This window comes from Desmodus rotundus, chromosome 4 (genome assembly GCF_022682495.2).
Source record: "Desmodus rotundus isolate HL8 chromosome 4, HLdesRot8A.1, whole genome shotgun sequence".
Taxonomy (NCBI): Eukaryota; Metazoa; Chordata; class Mammalia; order Chiroptera; family Phyllostomidae; genus Desmodus; species Desmodus rotundus.
Window position 1 is genome coordinate 147,882,502 of NC_071390.1, and position 19,948 is coordinate 147,902,449.

The following is a 19,948-nucleotide window of genomic DNA, read 5'->3' on the forward strand; positions in this document are numbered from 1 at the left end:
TGGTCTAGTCCAGTTAACAAGGCTGCAAAGCTTTTTAGTAATAAACAGATTTATGGGGGAGGAGGGAAAATGACTTTATTTTTGGCACCAAAACAACCTACTTGAAACAATCATTTGTGTTTACCGCAACCACCTATGTGGTTTCCAGTCAGGAGTCCATGGCTTTCTGAATTTCACCAAGCAGTGGTGACACTGATGGTTTGTTTGTTTTTTTTTGCTTTGGGGAAATTTTACATTGGTCAGCTCCCCTCTGTCCCCTGGACACAACAGGCTGAATTCCTCATAAGCTGCCTCAGCCTGGGCTTCTGGGGGTGAAGCCCATTTTTGTAATACAAGGTAAGGTAGGCTCTGACACCGTGCCTCCCACAGGCGTCTCAAAACTGAGAACTGGCCCCAGTTCTGGTCCTATGCATAGTGCATAGTGTTGGTATGTCGTTGGCTGCTGTCCAGTTTAGGGCTGTCTGTGCTTGAGCAAATTCTTTCCTGAGGTGACCTTTTTAAAAGGTAATGCCAGGAAGTTCTGAATAGACATTTATTGGGAGAAGCTAGGAGGATGCACCTCAGTAGCTTAAAGTAAAATATTTCCCAAGGCCAACCCTAACTACTAACCAACTAACCAGCGAATTCACTAGGGGCTTCTCTCTGTAGTCTGGGGACCTCAGGGACAGAGCTGTGCCTGTGTTTATGGGCGCTCTGGCCTGGGCTGAGTCATCAGAACTCCACACCGGCACTCAGCCACTTGGGGTGTAAGGATTATTACCACATGAGTCATCTTGAATACGAATTACAGCAGTTAGGAGAATCACAAGGGGAAATACCAGTATGTGTTTGTCTAAGTCCTAGTCTGGTTTTCCTTCATGCTCCAGCCTCAGAGGAAAATAAATGTTGAAGATTTTGTAGCCCTGGAATTAATGGCATAACCAACTTCCAACCCGGTCACTCTGGGCGCCCTAGGCCAGTTACTCTAGTGTCCTAACATTTTTACCCACTGTCTCTTTTCCTAAGGAATGGGGCCTTTGTCAGCTCCTCACGGCTGTACATGATGAGCTCCAACCCATTCTCCTTGGTATTCTCAAGTCTCCTTTTGTTCTAGGCTTCTCTCCTCAAAGCCCCTTGTTTGAATCTGATGTAAGCTTGTGTTTTAGAAGGTACTCATATTTACCCAAGATAACTCTTACCTTCAGACCAAATATATAAAATTTCAGTCACCACAGAACCATTAGACCTTTAGGGAATCGTTACATAAAAATGACTTTATTCAGCGTTTAAGAAAAAGAAGAAAATGTCTTTTTTAAAAATGATTTTTTATGAGGTTGAAAAAGATGCTCTAATCACTACCTATAATTTGAAGTTGCTGATGTAAATAAAGGATTGGAAGGGAGGATGTGCTTTAGAAGCAGATAATTAATCACAGCAGTGTACCCTGCCTTGCTCAGACATGTGGTTGTCTTCTGTTATTTGCTATTTTCCTTCTTAGATTTAAAAGTTGAATTTTTTCTTGCTCCTTTTTCAGAGAGAGTTCGAGTAGATGGTCTGGAAGACTGAGAGCCAAGATATGAAGACTTTGAAGTCATTCTACATCTGAAGCCAGATTTAAATATTGGCATTAGGGTAAGTATTCAGGAAAGAAATACAACGGTTTTGTGGTTAACAAAACTGTTAACCACAGTTTTGCCTGCATTCTGAGAATAGTTAAAAGTTTGTTATGAAGGGTGAATTTGTTTGAAGCACATTCAGCAAATCAGAGCTCTGAGAAAATTGAAGCTACCTCTGTGATTGGGGTTTTCTTTTTGAACTGAGCTGTGGCTACGAGGGAAATTTCAGGGACTCTATAAGTGAGACTTTGTAAATGAGACCAGACCCGACCACAGAAAGGGGCGTGGAAGTGTCCTTCCAGGAACTGTTCTCTCTGAACGGCCTCTCTGGGGCCGTACTTCTCCAAGTGTGTTCCCTGGATCATTAGTGCGTGCGGTGGGGACAGGAGGAGGAAAATAGGTCTGTGCTCAAATGAGTTCAGAAAACATGGGGTTAAAGATAAACAATCTTCCTTACTGAAGGATCTCAAAACAAATGAGCCTCGTTTCTCTCCATGGGTGTGTGTAGTTGCCAGTGTTTATTAAAGTCCAGTGGAACTCTTTTCTTATTGAACACCAGCCATATGTGGTGCTCGAGTCTAAAAATACAACAATAAGTGAGATTGACAATGTGGGTGTATAGACAGTAAATAAGGTAAGAAGCAAGGAAGAACAATTATTGAGAGGCATGACAGCATATTTAAGAGAGTGGTCTAGGGACCTAGGGGGCCTGAGTTTTAATCCTGAGTCTGCCACTTATAAACTGCACGACCTTGAATAAGACACTGAACCTCTTAATTTCTGTATCTGTAAATTGGTGATAATAGCACCTACCTAGTAAGGTTGTTTTGAGGATTAAAATGATGAATACATGTTGGCAATTACTAAACTTAATATACAAGTGTTACCAAATTTGTGCTTACAATAATCACAGCAGAGTGCTTTGAAGATTATGTGATAGGCTGACTGGGGAAGAGATAGTGCTGGATGGAGCATTTTGAATATGATGGTCCAGGGCTGCTCAGAAGTAGGGTCCTATAAATATGAGAAACACTGAGCTATGCAGATAGAGAGCATACACAGGGAGAAGCAAGTGCAAAAGTTTGCATTTATGCAGAAAAGCACTTGACAAGATCCATTACCTTTTCATGATTTAAAAAAAAAAAGCCCAAAATTAAACAACAGCAACAAACTAGGAATGAAGGGAACACAATGAGAAAGGGCATGTGTGAAAACCCACAGCTAACATCGTACTTGACCATGAAGGACTGAACGCTTTCCCCTGGAGGTCAGGAGCGAGACAACTGTCATCACTTCTGTTCAGTATGGCATTGGGGACTTCTAGCCAGGGCAGTTAGAAAAGACTATAGAATAAACAATTTCTAGATTTCTAGAAAGGAGGAAGTAAAACTATAGTCGCCAATGACATGATCTTGTGTATGGGAAAGCTACTGAACTGTTAGAAAAACTAAAAAAGTTCAGAAAGGTTTCAGGGTCCAAATATTAATTGTAGTGCTATGCACTTACAATGAACCTCTGAAAATATTAAGAAAATAAATTCTTTTATAATAACATCAAAAATAATAAAGTACTTAGGAATAAATGTAATCAAAGAAATGTAAAACTTATTCTTAAAACTACAAAACTTCAATTGAAAGAAATTAGGAAAATCTAAGGAAATAGAAAAATATTCCATGTTAATGGACCCAAAGACTTACTATTGTTCAAATGGCTATATTTCCTTACTTATCTATATATTCTATACAGTTTCTATAAAAATCTCTGGTGGATTCTTTGCAGGAATTTAAAAGATGATTCTAAAATTTATATAGAAATATAAGGGTCCCAGAATAGACCAATGAATCTTGAAAAGTAACAAAATTGGAAGATTCAATCTTTTCAATTCCAAACCTTAACACGAAGCTGCAGCCATCAACACAGTGTGGTACCGGCGTGAAGACAGGCACATAGGTCTTTGGAACAGAATTAATAGACCAGAAATAAAACCATACATTTTTGACAATTGATTTTTTTTTTTTACAAATGTTCCAAGACAGTTCAATGGGAAAAGAATTGTCTTTTCCACAATGATTTTGGGACAAGTGAATATCCAAGTGGAAAAGAATAAACCCCTACCTCACACTATATTTTAAAAAAATGATCTCAAAGTGGATGAGAGACCTAAATGTAAGAGGTGAAACTGTAAAACTCTTGGAAAACAACATGGGTGTTAACCTTCATAACCTTTGCTTAGGGAATGACTTTTAATTATAACTCCAAAGGCACAAGTGATGAAAAAATAGGTAAGTTGGACTTCAACAAAATTAAAAACTTTTGTTTATCAAAAGACATCAAGACTGTGAAAAGACAGTCCACAGAATAGAGATATTTGCAAATCATGTAATCTGCTAAGAAACTTGTATCTAGAATATATAAAGAACTCTTATATCTCAACGATAAGAAGATAACCCAATTTAAAAATAGGCGAAGATCTGCCCTGGCCAGTGTGGCTCAGTTGGTTGGAGCATTGTCCTGTAAACTGAAAGGTCCAGGGTTCAATTCCCAGTCTGGGCACATGCCTAGGATATGGTTTGGTCCCTGGTTGGGCTGGGCATGCTTGCGCACACAAGACGCAATAGATTGATGTTTTTTGCTTCGATGTTTCTCGCTTCGATGTTTCTCTCCCTCTCTCTTTCCCTCCCTTCCCCTCTGACTAAAAACATAAATAAGCATGTTCTTGAGTGAGGATTAAAAAATATATGAATAGATATTTCTTCAAAGAAGATATGCAAATGATCAATAAGTACATGAGAAGATCCTCAATATCACTAGTCATCAGGGGAATGCAAATCAAAACTGCAAAGAGATACTATTTGTATCCCACTATGAAAGACAGACAGTAACAAGTACCAGTGAGGATATGGAGAAATCGGAACTCTCATACACTGCTGGTGGAAATGCAAGATCTTTCCAAGGAAACTGCTTTGGCAAACAGTCTGGCAGTTCCTTATACAGGGAAACACGGAGGTGCTTTATGATCTGGCGTATCCACTCCTAGATTTATACCCAAGAGAAATGAAAACTTACATCTGCATGAAAGTGTAAATGTGCGCACTTGTTCATAGCAGTGTTATTTTAATAATCAAAGAGTGGAAACAACCCAGATGACCATCAGTTGATGAATGGACTAATAAAATGTTGTGTGTCCCTGGGATAGGATATGATTCAGCTATAAAAGGAATGGAAAACTCGTGCATGCTACAATATTGATGAATCTTGAAAAAATGCTAAATGACAGAAGCCAGAGATAAAAGAGCACATATTTTATAGTTCCAGTTATGTGAAATTTCCAGAGCAGGCAGATCTGCCATAGAGACAGAAGGCAGGTTAATGATTGCCTGGACTGGAGTGTTTCGGGAAAAATTGAGAGTGACTGCTAATGAGTACATGGTTTCTTTTGAGGTGATGGAAATGTCTAAAATTAGTTTGTTAATGATTATACAACTCTATGAATATGTTAAAACCATTTAATTGTACACTTTAAATTGGTGGATTGTGCGGCATATGAATGATATCAATAAAGCTGGCGTACACACAAAACAGGGTGTGCTCTGCAGGTGCAGCTGTCAGCAGTCGGTGTTAGATGAGATACGGCAGTATGGACAAGGGAGGAATCAACAATGCCCCCCCAAATTTGGCCGTGGTAACTTCTAAGAAGGAGAGGAAAGTCTGGGAGTTGCTTTTGGCTTTTGGAGATTTTTTTTTTTAATGGGGGGAGACAGCTCTGAAAAGCCAGAGTTCTGTTGTGGACATACTGACTTTGAGTACCTGTGAAATATCCAACGAGAGATTTTAAGTAGACAGTTGAACGTGCGTCTGGAACTCAGGGGACAGTCCTGACTGGAGATAAAATTTAGATGATAGCCAAATCCACAGGTAACGATGAAAAAGGGGAGAGACAGAAAGAGAGGCAGAGAGGGAGAGGGAATGAGAATGGACAAGGCTTAGGATGAGGTGGGAAGAGGAGGAGAACCACAGAGAAGACAGGAGCACCAGCCAGGGAGAAAGGAAAGTAGGCCAGTGCTGGGTCACTGAGCCCAGCCTTGGTAAGGAGGGAGGGGTCCACAGAACGGGTGCGACAGAGAGGTCAGTAAGAGGACAGAAGTGTCCTTTGGACTGCCAAGACAGGCGGTGTTCGTGACTTTGATAAGAGTAGTAGTTCAGTGGCGCAGACCCGGGGTCAGAGTGGGCTGAAGGGGGATGTGAAGTGCTAAAGGGGAGAGAGTGAGGCAGCAGGTGAAACTTGCCCTAGGATCCTTTCCTGCCCTGCTGAGACACGGGAGTGTGAGTGCCAGCGGCATCTGAAGGCGTCTCTTCCTTGGAGCCAGCTCTTAGCGGTTAGATCCTGCCCGTGGGGAGCTGCCAGCCTGTAGGTAAGGGTGGGGCAGGAGGGTAGTGAAGAGGGTCATTCTTTGCTTTGTTCTCTTATGGTTTTTATATCCTTTAGTGATAAAGTAGAAAGTATTTTATTAATGTGCTTTTTTGAAGTTTGGGTGGAAATGTTTGAAATTCTTCATCTGAAATCAGAATAAAGAGAAAGGGCATTCCGCGCTTTCAGAGGCAGTCTTTATAAAGCAAAGCCCGGCCGTGCTGCGTCGGAGCTTCACATGTGTTCAGACGTCAGTGCAGCTAGAGCAGCTCCTGGAGAAGGTGGAGCGAGGAACAGCCCAGTCTTTTCTTTCTCTTGAGACAGTGGGCAGCTACGTAGGCTCTAAAGCCCATTGGATGTTTTGGGCAAAAATCATGTTTTGAGCATGTGTCTGTTGACTGCTAATTTTGTGAGGCTAAGCATTGTTTGTTTTCCTTTTACAGGGTGGGATATGCCCGACAGTTCATGCACGTGCGCACTGTCGGGTGCGTGATATTTTTAAAGTTACATCTTAGTGTTTTAGCTCAAATTTCTGCTCTTTCTTACATGGCATGTAAATGGCTTATCATAGAAGGGTATTTTTAAAATCCACTGTTTTTGAACTGGCTTGGCACAAAATTAGAAAACATCCTTGTTTTCAAGCCCTGGTTAAAGGCTCCTTATAAGGATTATTCTTGTGTGTGTGGGTTTTTTTTTTTTTTGAAGAAAAAAATTATATGGTTGTTGTTTGGTTGTGTTTTATTGTGTATGGAGGGGCATGTATTTGGGGATTTTAAGGGAAGCATTTTCCCATTCATTTCCACTTCATTAAAACATTCTTCCTCTGAAAGAAGCATCTTAATTTGTTCTAGAGCACAGATCCATAGGGTGTTAAATTCATTATTAGGAGAAAATCATATTTGTAGCATGTCCTATTTGGTTAGAAGCCAGACTGCCACCCACAAGGAAATGGGAAATCACCAGCTTAAAAACCAGCTCTGCCTTCAGAGTCCTGCCTGTTTCAGCTGTCCTCTGCCCAGGGTGCAGAGATCGAACTAACTCCTGTCAGCTCCCAGTCACGGGAGAACCAGCGCGATTATGTGGGGGGAATCGTTTGAACCTCAGCCTGTGATTTTGCCTCCAAGGCTGTGCTAAAGGGAAGTTTTCATATCTTGATTGTATTTTTTCATCATTTTGAGGAAAATATTTTGTGGTTCAATTTGATATTAACAAGTGAAGGAAAGCGGGTTTAAAGAGAACGGGTTTGGCCGGCTCTGCTTAGAGCTAACTGCTTTTGGGAGAAGCCTCTGCGGGCTGGTCATGACCAGGGTCGGGCAGGGTCAGTTTCAGCATCTCCTGATCGTCTCTGAGACTTGGACTGCTGAGCAGGTGCTACTGACAACATTTGAGCTCCTTTTGTGGAGATGGATGGATTGGGTTCCTTCTGCTCAGGGTGGATCTGTGCAGACTGCTCTGTTTCTCAGGAAGCTTCTTGTTTGTTTTGGGGTACAGCCAGGCCTTTCCTGTGGGTGGCGTGAGCTGTCACAGACCTCAGGCCCTGAAGCCTGCGCTTCGCTTTGTCTGTCAGGTCGGATGGGCTGTAGGAGACAGCTGGCCAGTGTTTGGGACGAACATCAAAGTGATGTCCACGAGCCTGGGCAGGCAGAGCCTCTGGGCAGGTCGCTGTGAGATGTGGGACTCTGGGTGATGTGAAGAGAGAGGAAGAGAAGAGACAGGTACGGGACTTCTGTTTGTTCTGCAGTAACTCCACTTGGCTGCACTCAGGGACATAGTTAGCATTTCATGGGCTGGTGGGGCCTCGTGCTCACTTTTTTGTGTGCATGTGGTGATGATTTCGGGATGTTGATAGTGTACTTAGTGTAGAGCATTTTGACTAAAAGTGCTAATAATTTGATTTTTTAAGTAAAAATATTTTATTTTTTTAAACTGCTGTCCTACTACCAAAATCTACTATTTAGCTCTCTAAATAGGAAAAGCAAGCACATAAAACTCCTAAAGGAATCTTTCTTTGTGATCTTTTATTAAATCCCATGTAAGATATAGGCCTTATTTATAATAAAATTTACCATAAAACAGGAAACAGAAACCATGGAAGACTGTAAATACATCTTTAGAAGTCTTCGTTCCTCACCTATTCCCAGTTTCTCTCTGTCTCTCTCACACACACACACTTGCATGCACACCTGTATTTGCTTGAAAAATGGGTAGCAAACGTCTCGTAGGGCAACAGAAGGTACAATACAGTCAAGTAAGAGGTTGAATATAAATTGGAACAAGTCTTCACTTTTCACTTTCATTTGGCTACTTTTACTAATTCTCTTTGCCGGGTTTAGGCTTTTCAAACATTCTTTGGCTCTGGGAGAGGGCGTTGTATAACTATAAAACTTGAGACTCCTGGCCCTAGAATAAATGTTCCTTTAAAAACCCTAAGGACAGAAAATTGAACACAGCTGTGCAAAAGAAAATGGGAAAAAAAGCCAAGGGCTGGTCCAGGGCTGTGGGCGTCCTGACCAGCCTCCCCAAGTGCACTGGGGCTGTGGTTTCTTGATGGGGAGCTTCGGTGGTCTTTTTGAAAGTTTCAGGAAAAGGCCAAGACCTCCCTTTAGAACTGGATGTTTCTGTGATGTGGTTAGGAGACCATTCTGACTGGATTTGTTTTTCATTGTCCTGCTTGTCCTGAGCATATTCTATTGTTTTCCCCTGGAGAGAACTGGGGCTTCTAGTCATTTTCCGCAATGTTATGATTGCACAGTTCCTACTTATGAGTAAGCTTCAGAGCTGAAGCAGTTTCCACCAGCCAGAACATAGAAGAGACAAGATTTTTTAGCCCCAAACTCCCCCTCCTCTCCTCCCTCAGTCACAGAGTTTCCCTCAGGATGAGCAGCTTTGAAGTGTGGCCCTGAGGACACAGCATCGCTACTCCTTGCTTCCTGTGCCCTGGGAGGCCCACTTATCCGGGGTTGGCTGATGGGCGCCCCCGTTTGGTCTGTGGCCCACAGGAGCCATCACCGTGGACCCTAGCCTGGGTGCTGCCTGGGATTAATCATTTTGCTCCGTGTCAGACTGTGTAATGGTGATTCATACTTCTTCCTCTGCAAGATTAGATTACTTTAATTTCCATATCCTGACTGTGCACCAGGGATTTCAATTAATACTTGTTGGTATGGAGAGCAGTGTCACGTTTCTGGGCAAAAAGGACTGACCTTGCCCGCTTGGCCATGGTCAGGAAACATGTAGGGCTGGCCTGTTGTGATCTTGCCTGCAGTTAGTTCACCTCAGAGGCTACAGGCAGGGCCTCTGCATGCACCTGGCCTGGGCGCAGTGTACTTGCCTAAGTGAGGCTGTGTCTAGCTAGGTTGGGGTGCGTGAGAGGTGTGCAAGGGAGTCCTGCATTGAAATCAGGCACTGCGTAATGGGGAAAATCTTCCCAAAAGAGGCACTTGGGAAGGAAGTACAATAATTCGGGCTGTGGGACGGTCGCCCTGAAGCCAGCAGGGCCTGTGATCATAAATTGCAGGATGGTGGGAGCAGGGAGAGGTCAAGCGGCCTTTGAAAAACCTCTGTGTTTTGGCTCTCTCCCTCTAAACTATGTATTATTCATTCTGTTCTTTCAACAAATACTAATTGAGCACTTCTATGTCCTAAGCACGATTCTGAGCCCTGGAGTTGAACAACATCTACAAAAAAACACAATCTCTGCTCTCATGGAACTCACTTCGGAGGGGTGGGGGTGGCAGCCCTGGGAACATGGGCTGGAGAAAGCCGCAAGCAGAGTCAGGAGTAGCAGGAAGAACTAAGTGTAGTAGTTTGAGGAGTATTTGCCTATTTATTTCCTGTCTTTCCTCTGACACAATGTACGCTGTCCACTGGCTTTATATTTCCCATAGATTCCCCTGAAGGGATTTCTTCGTACATGCTGATAACATGTATCGTGAGTCCGTGAGATGACGTCAGGGCCTTTGAAGCGTTTGTCTGTTATAGACTGAATCTGTGTTGGATCAAGTGTGTTTTAATCTTTGTTTCCAATCCTACTATCTAATAATTCTCACTCCAGAATGCCTTGTGTTAACATACTTTCTCTCTCCTTGGATCCCCTTGCTGCCTTTCCTCTCTCCTTTCTTTTCTTTCTGCTAGTTCTCTCCATTTTTCTTCCGTGAATGTGAGACTGCGGCCCTTTGCCCTGGAATTACAGAATCTCAGTTGTCTAGAACTGGGTGGGACTCTGGGAGTCTTAGTCTAGATACACAATTTTCGGTCTCTAGACTACAACCAAGTTTTTACTTGATGCAGCTAAATAAGAAATATAAGAAAATGAAATAAATATTTCATAAAGCTAAACTTAATTAATTGATTCCTGTATCTTCCCCTTATTTTCTTTTCTTCGACTTTTTAGTCCTTAGTTTCTTCCACCTACCCCAGAAATTACTCACCCTGCTGAACTCAGCGCCCTTCCCTCGCCACGCTCCCTGCTGCCCCTCGGTTGGCTCCTCCCCTGCCTCTTTCTCCCACACTTTGGTCTTCAGACAGTGCCCTTCTCCTCAGTCTTGTAGCCCCTGCCCCAAACCAAGAGTCACTGCCTAAACCTTTGGGTAGGAAGTCACCAGCTGAGCTGCCAGGAAGCTGTGTTTCAGGAACCCCCGTTGGAGCCCCAAGTACATTTTAAACTATAACACAGAGTGGTTCCATTTTGTATCATTACTGGTACTGTAGTCCATGTTATTACAGGGTTATCAGGCTTTTGCGGGTTGGCCCAAGTGTGCAGCCCTCACTTATAACTCTGTTTCTGGAGGAAAATGAGAATGAATTTTACAAGGGGACCCACATTGAGCAGAAGAGTGCATGCACTGTGCCTCCAACCCCAGGTGAGTGGGGTGTCTTGGTTCGTGGAGGCTGGGAACACGGTTGCAGAGAAAGCTGCCCAGGCCCTCCCTGTTCCCAGTGCATCTCCGAGGTCTGGATATTGCTCCTGGTTCTCCTGTGTAACATAGTGCAGCTATTTGCCTGGTCATACACTCGAAGAACAAACAGAGGTTCTTTGTATTTTTCATTCAGGAGTAAGAATATTCCATTCCCTCTCGGTGTTTGGGATCAGCAAAAGAAACTACTTATGGTGCAAAGCTTTGTGTCAACAAGAGCACGGAAAGCAAAGGGCCTCTAGAGTCTTCTGTGGGGAGGAGGTCCTCACTCCACCAGCTGCATTGCTTTAAAGTCATGTTCCCACTTGAGAACCTCTGTGATTCTGCCATGTGACAAATTGACAGAAATCCCATATTTTTAGATATATAGTGGCCTAAATGGATCATGTCATTCTTTGTACATCTCTGATTACTCTCAAGACTCTGAGCATGGTGTCCAGGAATGTGATGTTGGTCCAGCTGTGCGAGAGACTGCATCCCTGGAGCCAGGACTCATAAACACAGTCCAGGCTCCCCCTTGGCAAACTCACATTTCATTTTGACTGTAAGGCCAGCAGTTCTGTTCATGCTGAGCATTGCTACACACCCATGTTCTTGAAGCAGCAGCCTGAGAGAAAAGACTTGGCTTGCTCATCTGTTGTTTAAGCCAGTGACCTACACATGACCTTGGGGCTTGAAAGATTGTCATCTAAAGCCAGTGAAGTTCTTCATAAGCTTTGACAGAGACACAGAGAGACAGACTCATTGCTTGTCTGATTTAGATTATCTAGGAGAGGGAGATTTGCTGGTTGAAAAATAATGTTAACTAAAAGTAATATCCCCCCTTTTTTTGCTTTTAAAAAAATCTACCCAGAAACAAAATTATTTGTCCATGGTGCAGAAGGCCCAGAGTGGTGTAGCAAGTGTGGGTGTGAGAAGACTAAGGCATGTCCCTGTCTTTACTTAGAGATGCCACAATTCTAAGTTTATGGAAAAAGAAAAAAGAACAAAATGAAATGATTCCAAGTCTTGTCCTGTCATAGCAGAAATTAGGACATAATGTGTACAGATCCTGGTTGCCAGATCTTTTCGTCCCCTGGAAATGAGCAGCTTAAAAAAATACTTCTAATGATTGCTCAAGTCCATTGCCATTTAGAGAGCAGAACTTTTCAGAAGGCAGCAGCAGCGAGACAGCGAGCGTTGTTGTCTTGCGCTCCCCACACTGACAGTGCTGGCCAGTGCTCTGACATCGGCCTTCCTCCGGAATGGGTGCTGTACATGGGAAAGGCGGGCAGTGGGGCTGGTGCCCAGAAGTGCCCGAGCCGGCTATCTCTATTTTATTTTCTGCCTACAAGCTGAAGAACCAATGTGTCACTCTCCAACTTCAGAGGGGTATTAAGTATTGATTAATCAAACCTGCAAAAAAAGAGAATTCTGTTGCTGAATTAAAATAAGAAGAAAAGAACCAGCTGCAAGCTATTTTGATTCTGGTTTTCAGTTTTCATATACAAACATTCATGACCTTTACCGAGTGGCAGGCATTGGTTGCTAGGTTGTGCGGATACAGAGAAATGATGGAGTCTCTGGCTTCTGGGTGCCCTGAGAATAGAGGTTGGAAACCATAGACCACATCAGGAAAGGGTTTATAGGAGAAATAATGTCAACTGAGTCCTAAAGAATGATTAGCAGTGGTCCCGCACCTTTTTGGCACCTGGGACTGGTTTCATGGAAGACAGTTTTTCCACGGAGGGGTAGAGGGTATTCAGGAGATAGGAGGAGCTTTACCCACCGCTCGCCTCCTGCTGTGTGGTCCAGTTCCTAACAGGCCACAGACTTGTACCGGTCCATGGCTCCGGGGTTGGGGACACCTGGATTAGGGGATTTCTAAATGAGAAGGAAGGGAAGAGCACACTGGGACATAGCAACCGTGGTCACTGTGGTTTCTCACGGTCACCTTCTGGGGACAGGATTGGTGGGGTATGTGGCTTGAAGAGGAAAGCAGGCACTCAGTCACAGAGGCCAGGGACTTTGGCATCTCCAGGAGGCCAGGCATTCTCAGCTCTGCTTCCCACCAGCACATGTGTGCTGGATGCTCTCCTCATGTGTCACACACTCCTGCGTGTATCCACATGGGATGTTTGTAATGAAGCAAGGCATTAAAATGCCTCGTAACATCACAACTATTGGCAACCCTCCTGTGAAAGGCAGTCACCGCAGATCTTGGTCTGTATGAGATAATCTCTGGGTTAAGTGTCACTCGATCCTTTTTTCTGCCACTGATGAATCTCTAAATGCAAGAGGGTGAAAGTGACTCTTTTAAAAGGACATTCTTACATTTGCTCTCCAAGCACATTTAATTCAAAGAGTTGCTCCAGTGGCTTTTATCACTGAGTGGTGACTGGCTGCCCGGCCCTCAGCCACCAGGCCCTCATGGGGAATTGCTGCAGGAGCCCGTGCTGAGGTTTGGGCTGGGAATGTCGTGCCGGGTTGGGCTGGGTGCAAGGCATTCTGCAAGCAGTGGAGAGGATGGGTTTGGGGAGGGCAGTTGGAGGCTCTGACAAGAGTCCTGACGAGAGGCAATGAGCATTATGGGAAAGTGGAAGTAGTGGGAAAGCCTGAGCTTCAGGCAGCAAGACTGGGTGATGGCTAGGATGGGAGTGACGAGCCCGTGTGAGGCTGTGGTCAGTCTGTAAACAGGAGCACATGTCATAATGCGAGAGGACGAGTGTCACACTATTTGTCTTGAGCTGCATATTGCTGTGAAGTATCTAGTGTTCTGAACCCCAGGGAATGACCGCCCTCCTGAATCCTGCCTCAGGTGTGACGGAACTCACTCTGGGAGAGGTGGGGTGAGAGAGTGACTGCCAAGGTCAGAGTCCTGGGAAATAGGTATTTGAGGGAGAGGAAAGGAAGAAGGGGCCAGGAGCCAACTGAGGATGGGAGGGGTCAGCAAGGCATGGGGAGAGACAAAGAAATGTTTCAAAAGAGCAAGAGCATGTTCCATGAAGCTGGAATTAGTCAGAGAGGATCAAATGCCTTGGAGAGGCCAAATCACCTAGAGAGCCTGGTGTAGTGGGTAGCAGTTTTTGGGTGTGAGGGAGCTGGAATCAAATTGGAAAACTGATAGGGGAGCAAAAGGAGACTGGGAGAGGGAAGATTGTAATTGTGGACGATGAATTCTGATAAAAAGTGGGGGTGCATTTGCATAAGAGAATACTACTCAATCCTAAAAAAGAGGGCAATCTTACCTTTTGCAGCAGCACAGATGGACCTGGAGAGAATTATGCTAAGTGAAATAAGCTAGTCAGAAAAAGACAAATACCATCTCATGTATATGTGGAATCTAATGAATAAAATAAACTAACAAAGTAGTGAAATAAGCCAGTCAGAGAGAGATAAATACCATATGCTCTCATGCATATGTGGAATCTAATGAACACAATAAACTAATAAACAAACTAGAAACAGACTCATAGACACAGAGAACAGACTGACAGCTGTCAGAAGGGAGGGGTGTTGGCGGGGGGTTGGGTGAAATAGGTGAAGGGATGACGGGATTAAACAAAAAACAAACAAAAAGTCACAGGTACAGACAACACAATGGTGATTACCAGACGGGAAAGGAGGTAGCGGGAGGGAGAAGATGGTAAACCAGAGGTAAATGGTGATGGAAGGAGACTTGACTTGGGGTGGTGAACATATACAATATACAGATGTTGTATTACAGAATTGTACACCTGAAACCTGTATAATTTTATTAACCAATGTCACCCCAATAAATTCAATTTTTTAAAAAGAGAGACACAAGGCAGGCAAGTCCTTTCAGGGGAAAGTGGGCTGGAGGAGCTTGTGGGGTGGGGATGAGGGAGGTTGGAGCGTGTTCTTGCTGCTCTACTGTCTGACCTCCAGTGACCTGAGAAGGAGCGGCCCATCCTCTGTGCTCTCCCTGGCGTCCCCAGAGCTAATCCTTTCTGGGAGGCAAGTCCAGCGTAAGTGAGTTTGGCCCTCAGGAGGGATGGTCAGTATTTGGGTCTAGGTTTTATGGACTCTGAGGATATAGGCACTGAAACATTTCAGTTGGTCCCTCCTACCACCTGGAAGGCCAAACTTGTACCTTGTCTTTTTACTTTCAAGTATAAAACCAGAACTCCAGAGTTCAAAAACTTGTCTATACTATTGTAGCATTATATTTGAGATGGCCCAGCCTCCCCCCCTTTTTTAAAGAGCTGTTTTCTTATTATTTCTCAAGTGTAGGTCAGGTTTTGAAAATTAATCATCTTGGGCAGTGATTAGGCAGGTCATCCCCCAGCTCCCCCAACACCCCTCCCCTCTGACAGCTGTCAGTCTATTCTCTGTATCCGTGAGTCTGTTTCTAGTTTGTTTATTAGTGTATTGTGCTCACTGGATTCCACCTTAAGCAGATGAAAAGTAATCATCTCGGGCAGGACTGAACCCTGAAAATTGTGTGGAGGAATCTTGTTCTATTACAGGAGACACACTGGGTGTTAAAGGTGCTCTTTTAAGTACCCATAACACCTGCCAAAAGACATTTTTAATTGGAAAATAATGCTTTCATTTCTAATTTTGTATCAAATATTTTACTTTGGATCAATGACTTTCTTGTAGAAACATTTCCAATTTGAATTTCTCAAGATGGCACCGGTAACAGGAAAATCTACTTAGATTTAGTGAAAGTACAATTATAGTTAAGTAGCCCATTTACAAATGGGTTGCACTGGGAAGTTTCACTTGAAGTAGTTTTTTCTTTAATGTTTAAACTTTTAATTTTGAGATGATTGTAGATTCAAATGCAGTTGTAAGAAATAATAATACAGACAGAGTCTGTGTACCTTTTACCCATCCGGGCCCCTCCCCCACGGTAACATCTTGCAAAATGGTAAAACAATACCATTACAAGGATATGGGCATTGATGCGGTCAGTGGAGCAGTGGAAGAGATCCAGAACAAAGGTGCCTCCTGGCGCCTTTGAGAGCCACCTCACCCCCACCCCCAACCTCTGATCGCCACAAATACGTTTTCCAGTTGGGGAATGTTGTATAAATGGAATCATTCGGCATCTAACCTACTGGGCTTGGCTTTCTTTCTCTCAGCAGAATTCCCTGGGTATTCGTGCGGGCCGGCGTGTGTGTTAAAGTTTGTTTCGTAGTGTTCCATGGCATGGAGGCTCCACTGTTTATTTAACCATTCCTCTGTTGAAGGACATCTGGGCTGTTTCCAGGTTTGGTCTATTATGAATAAAACCACTGTGAACTTTTGTGTTCAGGTTTTTGTATGAAAATAAGCTCTCATTTCTTTGGAAAAAATATCCAGAGTGCAGTTGCTGAGTCATTTGGTAGTTTGGGTCGGCATGTTCAGCTTTCTAAGGAACTGCCAAACTGTTCCGAGAGTAGCGCTGCCCTTGACGTTCCCACCAGCCACGTGGTGTGCACCATCCTTCCCAGAATCTGGTGGTGTCATTTTTTTTTTTTTTTTTTTTTGCAATTCTGATAGGCGGGTAGGGATGTCTCATTGTGGTTTTAATTTTCATTTCTCTAATGGCTAATGATGTTGAATGTCTGTGCGTGTGCTTACTTGCTGTCTGTGTATCTTCTTTAGTGAATTGTCTCTTCACATCTTTTGCCCATTTTCAAATTGAACTGTTTGCATTTCTTGCTGTTGAATATTAAGAGTTCTTCAATATTCTAGATATTTGTTCATTTTCAGATTTGCAATTTGCACAATTTTCTCCCACTCTGTAGCATGTCTTTTCAAAATCTTAGTAGAGTCTTTCATAAAACAGACGTTTTCCATTTTCTTCTATTTTTTTCCTAAAGTTTCATGTTTTACATTTAATTTCATGATCCTTGGTTAATTTTTATAAAAGGTGTGAGGCTTAGGTCAAGGTTATTTATGTATTTATTTTTTTGCCCATGGATGTCCAATTGCTCCAGTTCTAACTGTTGAAAAGGCACCTTTTGTCAAAAATAAATTGGGTGTGTTTGTGTTGGTCTATTTCCGGCTTTTCTAATCTATCCTTATAGCTACATAGGAGACCTCAATATGGATAGACTGATTACTCTCACTTTCGTCCTCTTTTTCAAGATTGTTTTAGCTATTCTAAGGCCTGTGCCTCTGCATATACATTTTAGAAGAAGCTTGTCTAGATCTACCAGAATCTTGCTGGGAGGTCAGTAGGGTTGTGTTAAATCTACAGATAGTTTTGGGGAGGACTGACACCCTCATCATGTTCACTCTTCCAGGACATGAACACAGTATATGTCTATTTAGTTAGTTAGTTCTTCTTTGATATCTTTTATCAGCATTATGTAATTTATAACATACAGGTCCTGTGTAAGTGCGTGTCCAAATATTTTGTTTTCTTTGCAATGATTGTAAATGGTGTTGTGTTTTCAGTTTTGGTTTCCACATGTTCATCATTGTTATAAAATAGGAGTTATAGGGATATGAATGTAGTTTCTCTTAGAAACAAATATCATAAAAATATATGATTCCTGGATCTGCTCATGAAAGCTAGATTAAAACTCATAATAAGGCAGATATGCTGAACAGTTACTAGAAACAATAGTGGATTTCCATGTTGTTACAGTACTATTATTGAATAATAGCAAATGAGAAGTAGTTTATCAAACATCTTGGAAATTTCTAAGTTTAGTCTAAGTCTGGTTCTCATTCTAATTTTAATTCATAGTATGTGATTTTTCATTTTCTTCATGGGGATATCATGAAATCTACTCTCATGCACATCAGAGCTGATTCCTGTTGTTTTTCGGAAAGAAGTGTGTGGGACGAGTTTCCAGAGTTCGGCAGATCACAGAGAAATTGAAGAATGTATTTAAACAGATCGCACAGGTAGAATTAACTAGGATGTGAATAAAGTCAAAAAGGGCGTGTAAAATAGACACCTGAGAAGAATTGTTCTGTTAGACTCTCAGGCACTAACCAAGGTCAGTGAGCCACAACTCTTAGGCATCAAAAAGCTAGGTGTTTCTCCTCCTGTCTTTTCTTAAAAGACCGGAGGAGACCACAGGTGGTCAACTGTTTTACATAAAATTTGATTTATCTTTATGCTGCTTTGCTCCCAGAGGAATTTTAATCAGCTTCTATAAATATATAAAGTAAGACAAAATAAAATTAAAAATTGATGAAAGGCAAAATTGGTCAAAGGGAAAATAAGATGAGGGCCAGGACAAAAATTAGGAAGCAGAAGTCACGCTCTGATGTTTTATTCATCATCTTGAAATGGGTAAGAAATTTGGCTTGGACAAGTTGCTTCTACCCCTTGCACAAAATAGTCTGGTGTTTAATTATTACAGCTGTCCAGGGTGTCTCCATCTTTTCACTTGGCCCCAGCCCTGTCTGTTTAGGGGGCGGGGGGTGTTGTCCTGCAGGGTTAATTAATAACAGGACTCCAGATCCTGCTTTGGGAGGCCTCTGCTGGCTGATGCAGCTGGTGGTCTGAGAAGGGACACTCAGAGGCACAGCATCCAGGCCTCAGGCCGCACGGTTTGGGGTGTAGCCTAGGAGTTCTGGCTCTGTGGTTTATACTGAACAACTGAGGCCTTCTTTCATTCTTCTTAACAACAAGGACACCTACCATTGTAAGTACTTTTGTGAGCAGGGTGGTAATTTAGTTTTCATATCTAAAAAATACTAATAGCCTTTTAAGAAGTGGTTTGCTTGATAGGTTTTTTGTTCGTTTGCACGTTTAGTAGTTTTGTTCGTTTGTTGGCTTTTAGTGAAGGTTCACTAGTTACGGTTCTTCTGGTTTTTGACTTGAGCCACCTGAGATCCATCTGAGGATAGTTCTTGCCAGTTTGGAGCATTGTCTTTGGTTTTAAGAAAAAATATTCATATTGTTTTTGAGGAAGTACTTCCAGTACAATTCTTTCTTCTGATGACTCATTTTCTGCAATTATTGGAAATGGGAAGAAGTCCACAGATGTCTACACTGTTCTAAACTCGTAACTAGACCTGTGCCACTCTACATGCTATTTCATGGATTTATATATACGCATGCCCCTTTTTGAGTGTTCAGCTTCTGAACTTTATCAATGTTGGGGTTTTTTAACCCAGAAACTGGAGTTAAAGAGACATGTGCCCACTCCATTCTGCACCGTTGTTAGCCTGTTCAACAGACTGATGTTGCTTTTTTTATTTCTCTGTATAAGAAGCTGAAAGACAGTGTGAACAAACTCATTGCGTTTGAGGTAGCTGCTGGCCAGGCCTGCTGCAACAGCTGATGGGCTCCTCCGAGTTCCAGGAGCTATTTTGGTAGATTAGCTGGGATCGGGACTCTCCAGTTCAGGCCATAAAAGGCCCGTCCCCTGTGAGCAGCCCCACTGCTTCTGACCGCGTCCTTCCAGGCTGAAGTGTCCTCAGGTTTCAGGTGGATTTACCCAGTAATGGATGGCCACACCAAGGCCAGATTGGGGAAGCTCAGCATCAGGGACACTGGGAGACTGACAACTTCCAAAGGAAGACTCTTTTTAATAATATTTTGGCGATCTTTTTTCAGAGAAACTTTGGGGATGTAGCCTTCACCTATGTACTGCAGCTGGCACCCACACGCCTCGTGGAGAGCACCATTCTAAATTTATCCTGTTCTGAATCATCACTTCGAATAGATGCACTTGCCTGCTTTGTGTTGTGATATTTGATTTTGTACAGTGTTTCTTGGCCTAACTTTTCATATTTTACTTTTTGTTTAGAATTTGAAAGTAGTATTCATTGAAAGGAGGAAACCCAAAGAAAATTCTTGAGGACACCCAAAGCTGGATTCAAGGATTTACCGTGTTTTGTTTTGTTTATTTTTTAATTAGAAAAATAAGGAAGTACAATTTGATTTCCCCCCTTTTAACGTAGAGGAACAAGGATTATACAGAAATTTGAAGTAAGTGAAAAATCTTTCTCTAAATCTAAACACAATTGCTTTTCCATGCCGTCTGCCTGAGCATGCTCCAAGGCTTAGTGGACTTCAGGCAGTGCCGTGTCCTGTCAGGGTGGGCTGGCTGATGAAGGTGCTCCTCTAG

The 19,948-nt window shown here is 42.8% G+C and overlaps 1 protein-coding gene across 4 annotated transcripts in view; it reads left to right on the top strand.

Annotated features, from left to right (window-relative positions):
- Positions 1–1,532: 1,532 nt before the first annotated feature.
- Positions 1,533–19,948, top strand: part of SVIL (supervillin) — a 156,963-nt gene continuing 138,547 nt past the window's right edge. For all 4 annotated transcript variants that reach the window (XM_045182714.3, XM_045182719.3, XM_045182722.3 and 1 more), the window contains exon 1: positions 1,533–1,611. The gene's annotated coding sequence lies outside the window, so the exon portion shown is untranslated. The remainder of the gene's footprint in view (positions 1,612–19,948) is intronic.